An 18688-nucleotide genomic window follows, 5' to 3' on the forward strand; every position below is an offset into this window, starting at 1 on the left:
TGGTCTGGTTACTAAGACTCTGATGATTTCTGGTCAACATCAGCCCATTGCCAGTGCCTAGAGAAGTGTGTCCAATTGGGCCATCCCCTTTTGTGGTCTTGCTGGCACCGTACAGCTTAGAGAGTCCATTGGATACCCTTTGGTGGGTTTGCTCCATGGCCCTGGGAGGTTGGGGCACGGGGACTTGTTATTTTTCTACCCTACAGATAAGACTTTAAATGGTTTGTACAAGACCACCCAGCTCAAACTGGGAAAGCTGGGACTTGAACCTAGGCCTCCTGAATCCCAGGCCTGTTCCCTTTACTCCTATAGGATTCGTTTCTTGCCTTTGGACCTGGCTCTGGGGAAGGAATATCCTGAGAAACCCGAGTCAGTCTCATCTTCATGCCTTGCCCAGCCTGAGCCAGAGCAGAAGCTGGTGCAGCTGAGCAGAAATGGGCCCCCGGAGCCCAGGTCTGCCGCAGCCCGGCCTTCCTCCTTATTGGGTGGGGGTGTGAGGGTGGGTGGGCTGGTGCACAGACAGCACGGATCCCAGGAATTGGACCAGATCCTTAGCTTCATCTAAAAACATGGCCATGGTCTCTTCTGGTCTCTCGAGCTCCAGGTCTGGTTCTCATAACATTTCTCACTGTTTTCTTTCTGCTATAACTTTGGTCTCCTCCCTGTGTCTCTCCTCTCTACTGAACTTGATTCTCCTCTTTGTTCCTCTCATGGTATCCAGAGTATCTCTTGTTGATTTCTTCTTTCTCCTCTCTCATTCTCTATCATTCTTTAGAACTTCCTGGGTTAAGCAGGCATGGAGATGCTTCAGCCCTGCTAGCAGAGGCTGCCGAGCGCCTCCCCTCCCCATTCTCCTCCCCTGCCCCCTCCTCTCCTCCTTCGCACCCTGCCATGCCCTCCATCGGCAGCCGCCCCCCACCCCTCTCACTTGGGCCCTGGCCCCCCATTGCCTCAGCCAGCTCCTCCTTGATGTGTGGGGCTGGGACGAAGGTACAGGGAGGCTCTTAGAGCCACTTCTTTGGATACAAAAGCTTCTTTCTCCCCCTCGGAGATGAGGTTTCCAGGCAGGTTATTTTTATAGCAGGGCTCAGGCAGGATCCTTCAGAGAAAATAAACAAAGTCACACACACCAGTCCTTCACACCCCTCAGCCCCTTCCCTGGAGAGGGGCCCAGCCGGCTGTGCCGACACAGGGACGCCCACCGCCCCAGAGGGGCCGAGGAAGCTGCTGCCTGCGTGGAGAGAGGCCGGGAGGTCTGCGCTGGGGGAGGGGCCCCTGCGAGGGGCACAGACAAAGGTCCTCTGCGATGGGTCCAATGGGGGTCCCGGAGGAGAGGGCTGAAACCCTGGGGCTCCATCTCACAATCCGGGCCAGGGGCTCCAGTTCTACTTCCACAGGGGAGAGTCATTCAAATTCAGCTTTAACTCCCATTTGCTAAATGCCTCCCGAAAGCCAGGCACCGTGCTTGGAGCTTTCATGCACATTTCTTCATCATCATCATATCCCATAGAATTCAGTTCAGCAAGTGGCCGTTTTGCATCCACTGCTTTGTGCCGCTTCAGGTGCCTGAGACACAAGAATACACAACACAGAGGCGTGTCCTCAGGGCCCTTTCTGGACTGGGGGGGTAGCGGAGAAGGGCGAGATAACAGGACCACAAGAATCTGAGGTGGTGGCCACCACGCTCATCTTGCAGATGAGAAAACGGAGGCTCAAATGAGCTGAAGTGATCTTCCCTTGCAAGGTACTGTCCAAGGGAACCTGGGCCTTGGAAATCAGGGCATCGGGGATGTCTAGGGTGGGCTTCTGCGAAGAGGATGATGAAGGCAAGAAGCCTGAGCAGGGCTGAAGGACAAGGCACGAGCCTGCCTCCAGCTTTCCCAGGGTCTCCAATCCCCAGCGTTCCAGACCTAAGGTGTGGCACACAGAGTTCCCAAACCTTCAGGGCAGGCAGGCAGGCGGCAGTGCCTCATCTCCCACATCCCCAGAAAGGAGGGCCTTTCATAGCTAGGTGCCCTGCAGTTTCTTCAAAGCTCCTTTATGAGGAAGGCTCAGGTTAAAAGGCTTCATAAATCACACACACTCCCCGTTGGGCAGGACAGAAATATACAGCCCCTGAGCATCCCTGCCCAGCGAAGGCAAACAGCTCACGGCTGTGGCCAGGAGTCCCCCCCAGCCCAGCGCTGTCCTCCCCACCTCAGCACAGCCAGTCCCTGACTAGGGGGCGCCACGCCACCCCCCTCCCACCCAGAACAAGGAATTCCAGATCCCAGCATTCACACTAACTTTGAGCATCAGCGCTCCCTCAGCCCCAGTGCACATTCCGCCTTTCTGTGGCTGATTGTGGAGTGAAGGAATGTGTCCTCGGTTCAAAAGTTTCAAGTGTCAGGAGGTCGAGTTCTAGTGAGTTCCTGAAGAGCCGAAGCAGCCCCCAGTAACTCATTCTGGTATCTCAACTCCCTTATCTTTAAAATGGAACTAATGACACTTAGGTGGTGGGGTTACTAAGAGTATCTAGACAGGCAGGACTTAGCGCTGCACGCACACAGGAGGGCAGAGCTGCTGCCAGCGCTGCTCCCGATTACAAGCCGGTGCTGGCAATGGAGGTTCAGGGTCCCCTGAGGCCCCGCCTCCATCTCCAGATGTTCACATAATGGAAGCTGTTTGGACCTCGCCTCTGGGACCCTCAGGATCAGGCAAGAGAGCTGGTGGCCTTTCCAGGACCCTGGCCTTCCCTTTCCGGCCTGAGCCCAGGGCATCCCCTTTAAACCCCCCAGTTCACGTCCCACCCCCTCTCCCGGGTCGCAGTTGATTATTTTCATTCGACTGGGGCTGACCTCAGTATGGTTTAATGGCCTTTTCCTCCCGCGGCCACTCTCATCTGACACCTGGAATGCCGCTCTGAGCTGCTCGCGCCTTTCTGTCTCTGCTAATGAGGTTTTCTAACAAAGCCCTGCATCACTGGAGTCTGCTCACAGAGGGACTGCTGGACCTCCGCCTGGGGACCCGGGCTCTGTGGGAGGAAGGGGGTGTGGGGGGCGGGGGGAAGGCCGAGGGAACACAGCACTTCTTTCAGAAAAGGCTGCGGGCTGGGCGGGGGGAAGGAAGGCACGCTGCTACCTCCAGGCCGGCTCCAGGGTGGCCACAGGCCGGGCCAGTTGCTGGAGAATTCTTCCTAAGCCTCAGGCTCTGGAACTGCTTCAGTAGCCAACCTGAGCAAGGGTCGAGGGGCCAGACCAGGCAGCAGGGCCTGGAGCTGGAGGGTATACTCCGCACAGGGCCTAGGAGAAGGAGCCCTTGGGTGGATGCAGATGGCCTTGTGTGTGTCCGGCACTGTCCTATCTCCACCCATCTGCTCTGGGGACCCTTGCTGTGTCATCTCCACTGGCCTTACCTGCTCCTGCAAAGACTCCAAGACTCTGTCCTGCCAAATTTGAAGGATAAGAGGAAAGTAGTTTCACAAAGAGCCCTGGAGGCTAAAGAGAACTTGGTCCAGAGAAGAGTCAGCTACAAGATGGCCCAGGAATAGATGTTCTTCAAGGCTCCAAAGTGTCCTTAGAACCAAGAAAGGGTCTCAGACTCCGTGGAGCCTACTATCAAGAGAAAGTAAGAAAACATCACAGGACAGTCATGATCAATCAACAGATTGATCTATCAAGCACCTACTCCCTGGAAAACCAGTGTCAAAAGGCTGCTCTTGGCAAGAACTAAACTCAAGTTCAAGGGAGGTGCAGCTGCCATAATTTACTTGCTGTTATTGTGTACCTGGTGCTTAGCCAGGAGCATCTCACTCAGCTCCCCGACAAACCTGGGAGGGAGTAAATGTTGCTGTCATTACCCACTCATTACAGATGAGAGAATTGGGTAACAGAGAGGGTGAGTGACTGATTCAAGGACACACAGCTAGTAAGCAGTAGTGCCAGGATCGGAACTCATGAGTGCTATGCTGTGCTAGCTGTCCTTCTGCAGGGAGGTGGTGGTTTGGGGGCCTGGGAGGAGGCTGAAGGAGCAGGACAGGTTGGAGGTGGGTGGGCAGTTCACCCAAGTCAAGCAGTATGAGCAGAGAGACCAAAGGAAGGAGACCAGATGTCTGGGCAGTGAGTACACTGGGCCGGGGGCAGAGACCGGAAAGATGGATTAAGCAGGGACTCGAGTGCCAGGCTGAGGAGTTGGCCTCCATCCTGAAGGCAATGGGGACATAGAGCAGGCTTCTGAGCAGTCTGAGATGTGATGAGAGTAGCGGGTCAGACCACAGGGGACAGACAGAACCACCATCTGGGAAGCTGTGACCTGTCACTGGAGCTCTTTGGACACAGGGCAGCCCCTCTCTGCCCAGCCCAGGGTAGCACCCTCCTGTTTAGATCAAAACCTTGTTCATCAAACCACCGTGTCTAGGAAGCTTTAGGGGAGGGTTGAGATCAAGGATGGTGTGTTCTCAGGTGGATTTTCCAGATTTGGGGACTACTATTTTTTTTTAACTTTGTATTTTATATTGGAGTATAGCGATTAACAATGTTGTGATAGCTTCACGTGGACCACACCTGGCCCACCTGAAGGGTGGATGGTACATATTCATGTATCCATTCTCCCTCAAACTCCCTTCCCAACCACCTAGACTACTATTGATGTGATTGTTTCCTTAAGTCGACTCTCTCATTCTCTTTTGCTTTACTCAAGTTGACATGAACTGAAAGCTTTATATCATAGCACTGATATTCTGCCTTTTCCTCCAATGCACATCAAAATAAATACATTACTAAAATGTATAAGTATAAAACCAAAAATATTTACCTGTGTTCCACCTAAAATCACCCCAGGGAGCTCTGCACTTAGGAAATATTGGTGACCCTCCCCTTGCTCCCCCACTTGGAGTGACCTCATTCAAAGATTTCGCATTTGGAAAAAGCAAGTCAGAAATCACTCAGAGCCAAGGGAGGGGAGGAGGCCAGGCCTGGGGTAGGGGTGGGGCTCTGTAAAGCAGGCCCAGCAGGGAGGGGTGCTGGTGGATGTGAGACTGGGGGGCTGAGGGCATTGGAGGGAGCTACCCCAGGGAAGTGAATGAGGCCTTGTTAGAGCCATGGCAGCTAGGCAGTGCACAGAGACCATGCTGCAAGTGTGAAGCTTCCAATAACTTTTATGGATGATTTCTTAATAAACATTTGAGCCATCTGTCTGGACTGAGACATGCGTTGTCCCGGGTGCCTGGAGACAGGACTGGGTGAGGGGCTGGTGTCTCGTGCATGTCCCATCATGTCCTCTCCCCATCCTCGACTTGTCCCCTTGTTCTTTTTTGTCATAATTAGGACAGCTTCCATATGCTGAAGGCTGACGGAGCCCAGCACCTCCCGTTGAAGTCTACATTCTGTCTTTTTTAACCCTTGTAATTACTTTATAAGGCCAGTGCTACAACTGTGCCACTTTAACATGTCAGGAAACACATGAGCTCATCACGTGGCCGAGCTGCTAAATGGCAGAGCCTGGCTAGCCCTTTGGGCCCAGATCTGAGTGACCCCCAAGCCCATGCTCTGAGCCACCTGACAACTTCCATATCTTACTCTTTCTTGCTCATATCAGCACACTGCTTGTCCTTTCCTCCTCAGCTTCTCCTTTCAGAGCTAGACTCAGCTCATGCCTCTCTTCTCAGACATTGCTAGGGAAATACCTGCCCGCCCCCCACCACCTGGATGTCAGAACTGGTACCATTCATGAATACAGCAGGCCAGTCCATAGGGCAGCTGACTTTTCTGTGACGGGACTGACTAATCTAATGCTGAGAAACCTTCTTAGTCATTGAAAGCCACTTGGATTATTGGCTTTGGCTTCAAATAAACAGATAAACTGCAGCCTAAAAGGAGGTGGTTTCTGGGGTCTTTCTCTGAATTTGGTACATCAGAGACAACCAAGTTCTAGTTGGAAGCATGAACTTCTTACAAGCATCTTCCAAAGGTGTCCCGTGCTTTGTTTAGTTGCTGTATGTGAATTGATCATTATTTTTTAAAAGTTATAGATGTGCAATGGCCTTGTTGGGTCTATCCTAACAAGGAGAGACCTATACTACCCATTCTAAAGATAGAGTGTTATAGGAGAGGAAAACATCTCGAGAAGAAAGGTTCTCAGGTGTCAAGAGGCAGAAATGGCAGCCGTGAAGCAGTCCATTTACAGCCCTAGTAAAACCTTAACAACACAGGTCCTAATGAAGCATGTAGTCCACTAAAACTAGCCAAACTGACTTCAATCCTGTATTTCTAGGGTCTGGAGCTCTTGTAGGGCCCATTTGATCCATAGATATATAATTTTCAAAACCCCCAGTGAGGAAGTAGTTAGCTGATAGTAATAACCCATGAACAGAAGGTACTCTGATCCTCTGTGCAGAAAAAAGTCAATTTAGATGATTCAAAACCCTGGATCGACTGATGCATATACGTGTGCACTCAAATGCTGCCTATGGCTCCCTCACTCTATGTGTGCAGACTGTAAGCTTCCTCAGGGTGGAGAACATGGACCAGAGCAGTCCTTCTCCCTCCAAGATGGAGATCAGGACAAAGAGGGGTCCAGGGGATGCTGCGGGCTCGCTTCACGCTCTGATCAACACTTGGCTTAAAATGCAGTGGGCCTCTAGGGTTGGAGCACCCACATTTGTTCTACTCTAACACAGAAAGAGCAAGGCTGGAAAGATACAACATTAGCTAAGGAATCTCAGCAAGTAATGAGCCCAGGCACTGGCTGTCTACTGCATGGGGGTGCAGCCCTGGCTGGGAATCAGACCTGAAAACCGGCCCAGTTCCTCCCTTTGCCTGGTCCGTGAAGGCTGCTCAGAGAGAAGAATCATGGACCAGACTCTAGACGGCGACTTCCCTGAAGGACAGAGAGTGCTTGTTACAAGCAGCTCCTCGGGGTTGAAATTCCACTTCAGGTCTCAGCACCTAAAGTCATTTTTCTTCTTTGTTTATGTTTCCTGTGGAAAGTCTGAAGAAAAATCTGTGGAGCATCTTTTGAGCTTGCATTTGGAAGGGAGAAAATATGCTCCCTTTTTGCTGGGCAAACATAGCAAACATTGGTGCTTTCACAACCCAGACACAAGCTGGTTTTCAAAGGCTCCCGCTTGGCGGCCCCACTTAGCTCATCGGAGGGGTGAGGGGTGTAGCACCTGGGCTGAGGAGGTTTGCTTTGGGAGCAGACCTTGGAATTTGTGAATTTTCTACTCCAAGCACATCCAAACGGAGCAACCAGAGCCCCCTTCTGCAAAGCTTGCTCGGGCAACTGGGGCTCCATCTGCTTGGGGTGGAGCTAGAAAGCCAAGGGCCTCAGATGACCAGCTCCCTGATCCCCATGAAGACTGTGCTGGGGTGTCGGAGGCTTAGCAGAGAGGATGCAGATGGATCAAGACGGCCTCAGGGACTCTGGCCCCTTTCTCTGGGTGATGCTGAGATTAGAGGGTGGAGGTGAGAGTGAAGGGAACATGCTTCTGCACCCACAGATATTTCCAGGCTTCCAAACACTAATCAGGGAGACCACTGGGCAGAAGTTCCTTTAAAGCTAGAGCAGTGCAACAGCAGCTACCCACTGTGGGCTGTCTGGTTATTTCAATGTGGTCTGTAGCAAGGATTTCCTTCCCTCCGTCCCTCCTTCCATCTCTCCCTTCCTCCATTTATTTCATGAGAGAGATAATATAATAAACTCCCAAGCACCCATCAAGAGCACCAACAATGATCTACTCACAGCCAATCTTGTTTTGTCAATCACTACACCTACTCCACCCACTCTATGCCTTCCGACTGGAAGGTTTTGAAGCAAATTCCCAACATCATCTTGGAAGAGTGTCAGTCACTCAGTTGTGTCCTAGTCTTCAAGACCCTATGGACTGTAGCCCACCTGGCTCCTCTGTCCGTGTGATTTTCCAGGCAAGAATACTGGAGTGGGTTGTCCTGCCCTGCTCCAGGGGATCTTCCTGATCCAGGGATAGAACCTGTATCTCCTGCGTTATAGGTGGATTCTTTACCGCTGAAACACTGGGGAAGCCCAGGCCTAAGTATACATTTTGCCAATCATGGCAGGGGCTCAGGGAAAGTCTGAAGTGCATCTAAAGACCTGAAATTAAAAACCTCTGTTACACAGGATAATCTCTGTCTTGGAGACAAAAGGAAACTTTCTTTTTGGTATCTTGGAACTCACAGCTGTTCCTTCTAAGATGAACTTCCTTGTTTTGTTTGCAATGGCTGTTTTTTGAGTGTAGAGGACCATGCTGGGTGATTGTAGGGGAAGGCAAAAGAAGGCAGAGCAGAGCGGCTGCCTTCCTGGTCCTTTCAGTCCAGTGGTGGGGGTGGGAGGAGACATGAGAAGGAGTCCAGTGGGCTGAGGGAGCAAGAACCTCAGCCTGAGAGGAGGAAGAGCCTCTTCTGCACAATCTCTTCTAGGGGGTTGTTTATTGGCCGGCAGTAGTTAGATCTCTTAGTGGCTGTTAATGTGTTTGTTTAGGGTCTCTTGTAATGTCTCTAAGATAAGGACCAACTCAGTTTACACTCCACCTTCAAGAAATGGGCTTGGGGTGTAGGGAGCTTATGGGGGAAGCAAGGAGGTGATCAAAGTCCTTCCCAGGCTTCTGAAACTGGGAGGGAAGACACTTGGAGAGAGAGGATCCGCTGAGTGCACAGGGGAGAAGGGCTTCCCTCTGGGCTGGACAAATTGCCAGATTTTTTAACGAGGACATGAACTTTGTTCTCTTTCTGATTTTCTTTTGAGAGGAGGTATGGGAGTAGGGCCATTGTCTATGTGGGGTTCTTTGGAAAGATCTTAGAAGCTTTCTGACCTTCATATCCAGCCTTTTTGCTGTTCCCCAATCCTGATCCCATCCCACACTAGTGTCTGCAAACCCAGAGACCTGAGCCAAGTCCAGGTGGCATCTAAAGAAAAGACAGAGCCTGTAGCTGGCGCCGGGGGACGTGAGCCAGTGGGGCTGCAGAAGCAGCACAGAGACAGGCACAAACACACTCTGAAGAGACAACAGAGTGAAGATGGCGTTTCAACCTGTGAGGAAAGACAGACTTCTCAACAAATGTTCTGGAACAACTGAGTACACACTTAGGGAAAGAAAATTAAAGTAAGATTTATATCTTACACATTTATTTATTTATTTATTTATTTTATCTTACACATTTAAAATGAAACAGATGGCATGTGGATCAAAAGTTTAAATGTTAAAAATTTTAAGGAATTTTAAAAATATTTACTCATTCAATTTATTTATTTGGCTGAACCAGGTCTTAGTTGCGGCATATGGGATCTAGTTCCCTGACCAAAGATTGAACCCAGGCCCTGTGCATTAGGAGCGTGGAGTCTCAGTCACTGGACCACCAGGCCCTACATGTAAAAATTAAAACTACATCTAAAAGAAAACCTCAACGAAACAAAGAAAAATTTAAACCTATGAATGAAGCCATAAATAAAAGTAAAATAATGATCAATTTGACCATGAAAAGCAAAAAAAAAATTTTTTTCATGGCAAAACCAAAAATATCACCATAGGCAAACTCAAAGATGAAATGTCAAACCATGAGAAAATACTGACAACTATTATTGCAGTATTATTTCAGCAAAAGACTAGAAATGGTCCAAATGTCCATCAAACGAGCATTGGTTAAATAAATGATGGTATATCCACACAATGAAATTTCACATTTCACAGTGAAATACTAAGCAATCATTAAAATAGGTGATTTTTATTGTGTTGAAATGAAATCATCTTTAAGACACACAAAAAAAGGCTCATGTAGACGGGGGCCTGGAGTATGTTACCATTTGTGCTGAGAGAGAGAAGAGGGATGGTATTTACCATTTATAATGGGAGGAGGGGAGCACAGTTGCTTAGCTACGCTTGGAATTCCTCAGGAAGGACACTTGAAAACCAGTCATGTTGGGTCCTTCTGGGAGGGGTTATAGGTGGCTGGGAGGGAGACTTCACTTTGAAATTTTGGATCATGTGAATGAATGGCCTATTACAAATAGTATTAATGCTATGATTTTTTTCTTTTAAAAAAAGGAAGAGAAAAGAAGGGAGGAAATGATATGACCGAGGAAGAAGAGGAAAACCAACTAACGTCATGCAAAGCTGACGTAGCTGGGAGCCAGAGGCACTCACTGCATTCCTCTCTCCTTCCTCATGGGCCCTCTCGGCAGCAGCGCTTACCAGAGTTTTAGGGAACAGTTGTCTGTAAAAGCCTACCACTGAACCACAATTTCCTCTGAGTGGGGGACAGTTGGTCCTTCAGCTAGAGAATGCGAATCCCAAGCAGCACTGATTCTGGGCGCAGACCACATACTCACTCTGAGAAAACAGTGTGGTCCACATGACTGTGCGATGGAGAACCCTGGAGAAACAGAAGAGCAGCTTATCCCTAGCCTAAAAGGTAGGGGGGTGGGGAGAGAGAAAGAGAGAGAGGAGGGGAGAGGAAGCAGAGAGGAAACAAAAAGAAGCAACGAAGTGTCCATCAACGCGTGACTGGTGTGCCGCGGTGCATCCATACAGAGGAAAGCCTCGTCTCGTGGCCATGCAGCGGAAGAAGCGTGCTCCTCACTGCCCAGGTTGTTGTATATCGTTCACCCTCGTGTGCCTAAGGCTGTGGTCTATGCCATAAGCATAGGTTAAGCAGAAGAACCGCAGGTGTGGTGAAGCCTGATCAAAGAAACAAACTCTTTTGAAGAACACCAGCCTGCATTTGCGGAGAAGGCAATGGCAACCCACTCCAGTACTCTTGCCTGGAAAATCCCATGGACGGAGGAGCCTGGTGGGCTGCAGTCCATGGGGTCGTGAAGAGTCGGACACGACTGAGTGACTTCACTTTCACTTTTCACTTTCATGCATTGGAGAAGGCAATGGCAACCCACTCCAGTGTTCTTGCCTGGAGAATCCCAGGGACGAGGGAGCCTGGTGGGCTGCAGTCCATGGGGTCGTGAAGAGTCGGACACGACTGAAGCGACTGAGCAGCAGCAGTGGCAGCCTGCAGTTGGAAAGGATGGAAGGGGCTTTGTCGCTTCTAAGATAGTGCAGGTGAGAGAGGTCTGGGCAAGGGAGTTGGCCCACATTTTAGCCTGTGTTCGTTTCCGTATCTCTCCTAACCTCACTGCAGTATCACCCTTTAGATACTGCCATCAATAGTAACTTATTTGGGGAATAATTTTGCAGTTTTTTTAATTTGCAAATATCACTTCTCTGGCTGGGTAATAAGCAAGTAACAGTGGTATTACTCCACCAGTTCAGCTCCCTGCCAGCCAGAGCACTCCACTTTTATGGAGAAACGGGATCTTGCACTTGAAGTCAACAGAGAAGAAGGAGGTAGACGCAGCTGGAAAACTCAAGCTCTCTTTTTGTTTCTGGTCAAAACCAATGCTGCCTCGGCCAAGTCCCTACCTTTCCCATCAGGGCCATTCAGGCCTAGGGTGAGAGGGGAGCAAGGCTCTTGCTTTGGGTGCAAACTTTTAGGAACACAAGGCTCAGACAGTAAAGAATTTGCTTGCAATGAAGGGGACCTAGGTTTGATCCCTGGGTCCAGAAGATCCTTTGGAGAAGGCAATGGACAGAGAATTCTTGTCTGGAGAATTCCATGGACAGAGGAGCCTGGTGGGCTACCGTCCATGGAGTCGAAAATAGTCAGACACAACTGAGTGACTAACATTTAGTGAAAAAGCCTTGGGAATCAAGATAAACAGCATTTAAAGATAATATTTTAAAAATAAAAATCAACGCAAAAAATTTCATTATGAACAGAAAGCCAACCTTTCAAATGAAGATGAGAGGAGCATTGCTGGTTTCTCTTCTAGCTTTAGGCTCCACTGGGGCTCACAGCTCTGTTCCCTAGGCCACACTGCTCCATCTCTAAATCAACAAGGTTGGACCATTTGACCTCCTGGGATCCTGCTGGGCCCTGATGATTCATGGCTCAAGAATGAAGTGTCACTGGAGAACTAGGGACAGCCTTGCTGCACAGGAGACCTAGTTTTCTCAGAGCCTGGGTTCAGATGTACTTTTCTTGAGCCTTTGCCAGCTAGGAGTGAGTGAGTGAGTCAAAGTTTCTCAGTTGTGTCCCACTCTGTAGCCCACCAGACCTCTCTGTCCATGGAATTCTCCAGGCAAGAATACTGGAGTGGGTTGCCATTTCCTTCTCCAGGGAATCTTTTCGACTCAGGGATTGAACCTGAATCTCCTACATTGTAGGCAGATTCTTTGCCATCTGAGCCACCAGGGAAGCCTGCCAGCTAGAAGAGGAAGAGTCATCTCCTAAAACCTCACTCGTCACTAGAAAGTGACAGGGGCCTTTAAGGTCCTGCTCGAATCAACAGGATGAGAAAGTCTGGTTCTTCAGGAAAACCCACCTTTTCTATTTGGCCCTAGTGACCCTCAGACGCTTGCTGAGCTTCAGGGAAGACAGTGGCATTGGAAAAACCAGCTGCCTCCACCCTGAAGGGGAAGAATAGCTCCCTTCATGGGGCTGCTCCGTGATGCCAGGGTTATCCAGGTCGATGAGTGAGGAAGTGAATCAGCCGTTCCCAGCCCTCCAGGCAGAGGCCTGTTCAGTACTCTCCAGTGGTGTGGCATTTGGACGTGTTTTGTCAAAAACTAAAGAACATCTCACTTAGACGCTGGAAACAAACATCAGCCCCAGCCAGTTCTTACACTTGCTGAGCATGAATAACTCCCTTTGGTTTCCCAGTCAGCCGGGCCCAACAAGTGAATTCAGAGGCTGAGAAGTCAGTCGCTGGCCCTCACACAGACTCGTCCATCAGGGTGGGACCCAGGCTGGCCGCATGGCCCAGGAGAAGCCATGCTCGCCTTGGGTGCACATGGGAATCACATGAGGAGGGGGCTTAAAATGCACCGGTGCCTGAAATTTTGGCTTAACCTCTCTGGGGTGTAGGCACAGCATTGAGAGTATTAAAAGATCCCCATATTAGGAATTCTAATACACAGTCAAGTTTGGGAAGCACTGCCCTGAACCAGTGCTTCTTGGACTTCATGTGCAAACACATTACCTCATTAAGAAACAGATTCTGATTCAGTGTTTGGGGCGGGGCCTGACACCCTGCATTTCTAACAGGTTCCCAGGTGGTGTGATGCTGCTGATTTGCAGACCATACTTGGAGTAACAAGGATGTCATATGTGGCCCAAGATGGTAGCTACTAACCACACAGCTATGATTAAAATTAAAACCAATTAAATTCAATAGTAAACTTAAAAAGTCAGTTTCTCAATTGCATTAGTCGTGTTTTATTTATCTAAAAAATTTTTATTTATTTATTTGGGGCTGAGCCAGATCTTCAGAGAAGGCAATGGCACCCCACTCCAGTACTCTTCCCTGGAAAATCTTGGTGCAATCCGTGGGGTCGCTAAGAGTCGGGCACGACTGAGCGACCTCACGTTCACTTTTCACTTTCATGCATTGGAGAAGGAAATGGCAACCCACTCCAGTGTTCTTGCCTAGAGAATCCCAGGGATGGGGGAGCCTGGTGGGCTGCCGTCTATGGGGTCGCACAGAGTCGGACACGACTGAATCGACTTAGCAGCAGCAGCAGAGCCAGATCTTAGTTGCAGCACACAGGATCTTAAGTTGTGGCAGGTGAACTCCTTGTTGTGGCATGTGGGATCTAGTTCCCTGACTAGGGATCATACCCAGGCCCATTGCATTGGGAGCTTGGAGTCCTAGCCACTAGACCACCAGGGAAGTCCCACATTAGCTACTTTTTAAGTGCTTAATCATCACGTGTGACTGCGTGCATGCTCAGTTACTTCAGTCGTGTCTGACTTTTTATGACCCTATGGAGCCGGCCAGGCTCCTCTGTCATCAGATTTCCCAGACAACAATAATGGAGTGGGTTGCTGTTTCCTTCTCCAGGGGATCTTCCTGACCCAGGGATCGAACCCATGTCTCCTGCGTCTCCTATGCTGCAGGTGGATTCTTTATTGCAGAGCCACCAGGGAAGCCCATCCCATGTGGCTACTGACTACCATGTTGGACAGCACAGATACAGAATGTTTCCATCATCTCAAAAAGTTCTGTTAGGCAATTCTGTCCTAGAGCATCTCTTTGAAGATGTATTGGAGCAGCCATCTCTTGAAATGTGGGTCAAAGCTTTCTTGGTGTGGGGACTACAGAATAGTTCTTTTGCACTCCTCACAGTGTTCCTGTGCACTAGGCCTATGGAAAATGCTTGGTTAATGCCCGCTCAGGTTAGCACACTCATGCTTTTGTCCACAGACAAGTGCCACATCAATACTGGCTGATTGACTGATGTCTACTTGGGCATCAATTAACATTGTCCTGGAGTTTTATCCCGGACAGCTCAATGGGCATGGCAGAGCTGTATGACTAGGTTGCACTGGGAATGTCTCCCCTACCTCTGGCCAGCCCATGATTCAGGCAAGAAGGTACAAGGTTCCAGGTGATCACCTCTCAGAGCGTCTGCTCTTATCAGTCATTCCAGCCTGGAGGATGGACTAGGACACACAGGTGCAGCGAATGGGGCACTTCACCTTCCAAGCCCAACTCAGACATTACAAATTTAGACAAATTCTGTCTTCTCAAGGGATTTTTTTTAAAGGGTCTTGGGGAGAGGAGAGTGCTGGAGACAGCCTACTTCCTATTCCTGGGTAATCACTCTGCTTCTCCTCAGGCAACCAGTATGGACCCCAGAGGAGCTGCGAGAGAGGTGCTGAGCCCATTGGTAGAGCAGGTTCCATCTGACTTAGTCACACTGGGTGGGAAAGCTACCTGTTGATAGCTTTGCCTGTTGATCTCTTAGCTTCACAGTGGTTGATTGTCAGATCCAATTTAGGGGTCACTGACAGTGAAAGTAGGATTACAGTGAAGTGCGAGAGGAAAAGAAACCAGGTGCCTCTCATCACAAAACCACAAGCAGGGACTTCCATGATGGTCCAGTGGTTGGGACTTCGCCTTCCGAGGCAAGGGGTGCTGGACTGATCCCTAGTCAGGGAACTAAGAGCCCACATTCCTCGAAGCCCAAGAAACCAAAACATAAAACAAAAGCAATATTGTAACAGATTCAGTAAAGACTTTAAAAACGGTCCCCATCAAAACAAACAAGCCACATGCAGCTACCTCATTTTACAGGTGAAACATCTGAGTTCACCGAGTAAAGCAATTAGATCAAGATCACAAGGCAAGTTAGTGCATTTGTTGTTGCTGTTATTTAGTTGAAGTCTTGCCTGACTCTTTGCGACCCTGTAGACTACAAGTCGGGCAGGACTGAGCGACTTCACTTTCACTTTTCACTTTCCTGCATTGGGGAAGGAAATGGCAATCCACTCCAGTGTTCTTGCCTGGAGAATCCCAGGGACGGGGGAGCCTGGTGGGCTGCCGTCTATGGGGTCGCACAGAGTCCGACACGACTGAAGTGACTTAGCAGCAGCAGCAGCAGCAGACTGCAGCACAACAGGCTTCCTTATCCTTCACTATCTCCCAGAGTTTGCTCAAACTCATGTTCATTGAGACGATGATGCCATCCAACTATCCCATCCTGTCACCCCTTTTTCCTCCTGCCCTCAATCTTTCCCAGCATCAGGGTCTTTTCCAATGAGTCGGATCTTCATATCAGGTGGCCAAAGTATTGGAGCTTCAGCATTAGCAGTTAGATGCATGGGGAGGTGTAAAATTTGTTTCCTGACTTCAAGGCCAGTGTTTTTCCCACTACTCTCTGTCCAAGAGATTTGCAAGCCATTCAAGAAAAGAAATAGAATATTACATAAATTTGTATCTCCAGTAAAACAGATAATATAGGTAGGTCTTCTTTAAATTTTCTAGTAAGGAAGGAGATCCAACCAGTCCATTCTGAAGGAGATCAGCCCTGGGATTTCTTTGGAAGGAATGATGCTAAGGCTGAAACTCCAGTACTTTGGCCACCTCATGCGAAGAGTTCTGGTGCTGTGAGGGATTGGGGGCAGGAGGAGAAGGGGACGACGGACGATGAGATGGCTGGATGGCATTACTGACTCGATGGATATGAGTCTGAGTGAACTCCGGGAGTTGGTGATGGACAGGGAGGCCTGGCATGCTGCAATTCATGGGGTTGCAAAGAGTCAGACACGACTGAGTGACTGAACTGAACTGAACTGAACCAAAGGATGATAATGAAATTGCTTTTTTATTAATTTATTTTTAATTGGAGGATAATTGCTTTACTATGTTGTGTTGGTTTCTGCCATACAACAGCGTGAATCAACCATAAATAAACATATATCCCCTCCCTCTTAAACCTCCCTCCCACCTCACCTCCTCATCCCACCCCTCTAGGCTGTCATTGTGAAATCTGTTCTTTCTCGTCTTCTCACTTCCAGCCACCACTTTCTATTGCTGGATTCACCTTGCATAGACTGCTTCTGGGATAACTGAAATTTTCCCAACCCACTATTTTTTCAATAGTAAATATTACAGAATTACACAATCTGCAATTGTTGAATCCACAGATACTGAGCTGTATACATGGAAGAACCACAGATAAGGAGAGTCAGCTGTAAATTATATGCTAATTTTCAATGACCAGAGAGCTGGAGCCCCTAACCCCTCACCCCTTCAACTGATGGCATTGGTGCTATTGAGACCTAAGAAGAACCAGCTTCTCTTTCTCCAGAGCTTATCAAATTGGATCAAAAAGCCTTGAAGGGAAATTTCTCTCCAAATCTTGGTCTATTCACAGTTAAAGCAAACTGGACTTTTTGTTTAAACTGATACTCATAGAGAAGATTAACTGCTATCCTAGTCTTCCTAGCTTTCATGATAAACTGAGAAGTTTCTGTTCTCTTTCTTAGGCAGAAGTTTTGCCCAAGTATTGAGTCCATGTATCGTCAGTGCCAACTTTCCTTTTCAGGTCATATAAAAGTCTGTGAATCCTGAATTTGTGTTACTGACTTCAAAACAATGAAAACACTTTCAGTTCTACACCTCACATCCCAGGAGCTTCATCAGCCAACCTAGATCCTAACTGTTGTCATCCAAACGCTAGGAAACATAACGGGTAAGACAAAAGTGTTAATAGGACTCAATTAAATTAAAAACAGAGACACGAGATTGCTTCTTTATGGTGTGGTAGGCAGGTGGGGCGGGGGGAAATAAAAAGGTTGGAGACCCCGGAAAGCAGGGATGAAGATAAGAAACATGACTCTGAGCCTCCTCTGTGGAGTGCGTTGCTGAAGCTCCACATCTGTATTTCATTTATGCTCACGATGAGCCCAGAAGCAAATTACCGTTATCCCTGCTTTCTGGATGAAGTTCAGAGAAGCCGAGTAACTTGCCTAAGGGAACAGAGTTGGGCGATGCAGTCGCCTTGTCCCGCCTGGGCAAGTTCAAGAACCACAGGAAGGGTATGCACGTTTCTAAGAACTTTTAGGCTAAAATTAGAGAGGCATCCTGACGGGCTGGCAGAGGAAGGAACAGGGGTACAAATGCGACTCAAAATTTGTCTTGTTCCCGTAAGAATGGAGTCCCTGTATAACCGGCTGAGGATTCCCGGGCAGGTCCCCACAGGACAAGGAGCAAAGCCATTGTGCGGGCCTTGCTGGTGTCTCATTTGAGCTGCCAGAGGAAGAAACTTCTATTTAGGGATGGAGGGGGTGGGTGGCAGATCTCTGGAGACTCTGAATAGTCACACTGAGGCACAAATGGGACCAAGCTGCTTCTACCACCCAAAACTGTGCAAAGAGCTATTCTCGGCTAAATGCCAGAGCAGAGTGCGTCCACAAATGGCGTTGCACTGAGGTGCCCCGTACCGGATATACGTCATATTGCAGCCTGTTTACTGGTAGTTTGGCTCCTTGTGTGACTGTCTCCCCCGGAGGCGGTGATCTGCCTCAGGACAGGATCCACGTCAAACAGATCGTTCTATGTTGGTGCCCAACACAGTGCAGTGGGAGGAATGCCGGCCGAGGCACAGGAGGGGGAAGGGGCAGGAAGGGGGACAGAGTAAGGGGAGACAAAGAAGAGTCCCTGGCTTTGAGCCCAGGAGCCTGGGGGGCGGGTGTCAGGGGTGGTGGGTGGGTGTCAGCAGAGGGGCTGGCCTGCAGGCGGGAGCGTGGGGCGGGTATGCAGAGCAGGGTGGTGCCCTGTCTGGCCCTGGACAGGTGCCTCCCTCAGCAGGGCACATGAGGTGCCCTCACTGAGTTTGCGGGTGGGGAGGGGCTCACACATGTCCTTCTGCTCCCTCCTGAGGTTGTTTTTGGCAGAGGAATCCACTAGAAGCTTACCACACGTTCCCTTGAGCTTTTCAAGGACTTCCTGGAGGGCTGGTCCACCCCACCCACTGGGGTAGAATAAACTTGGTTTCCAGGAGCCTGGCTTTCTCTGAGAGGTAGGTACCCTGCTAGGCCCAGAGGCTCCTTTCCCCGTACCGGATACACGTCATATTGCAGCACTGTGTTGAGCACCAACATAGAACGATCTGTTTGACGTGGATTCCCATCCAGGGAGAGTTCATGGGTCATGAGTCCCTGAGAGGTGGGGGAAGAGGTAAGACACCAGCCTCCGCTTCGGCTCAGCTCCTGCACTCTCTCCGTGGAGTTCAGGACTCAAGCTCTAGAAAGTGTTCATCTCATCCTGGCTCCAGCTCCACTACCTATCAGAGAAATGGAACGTGGGAAAAGTGACCCCTCACCTACGGCAGAAAAAGACAGCCTTTGAGAGTTACCAC

The sequence above is a fragment of the Bos grunniens genome, chromosome 5, assembly GCF_055505025.1.
Source record: "Bos grunniens cultivar Pamir isolate PY7600 chromosome 5, Bosgru_T2T1.0, whole genome shotgun sequence".
NCBI classification, from domain to species: Eukaryota; Metazoa; Chordata; class Mammalia; order Artiodactyla; family Bovidae; genus Bos; species Bos grunniens.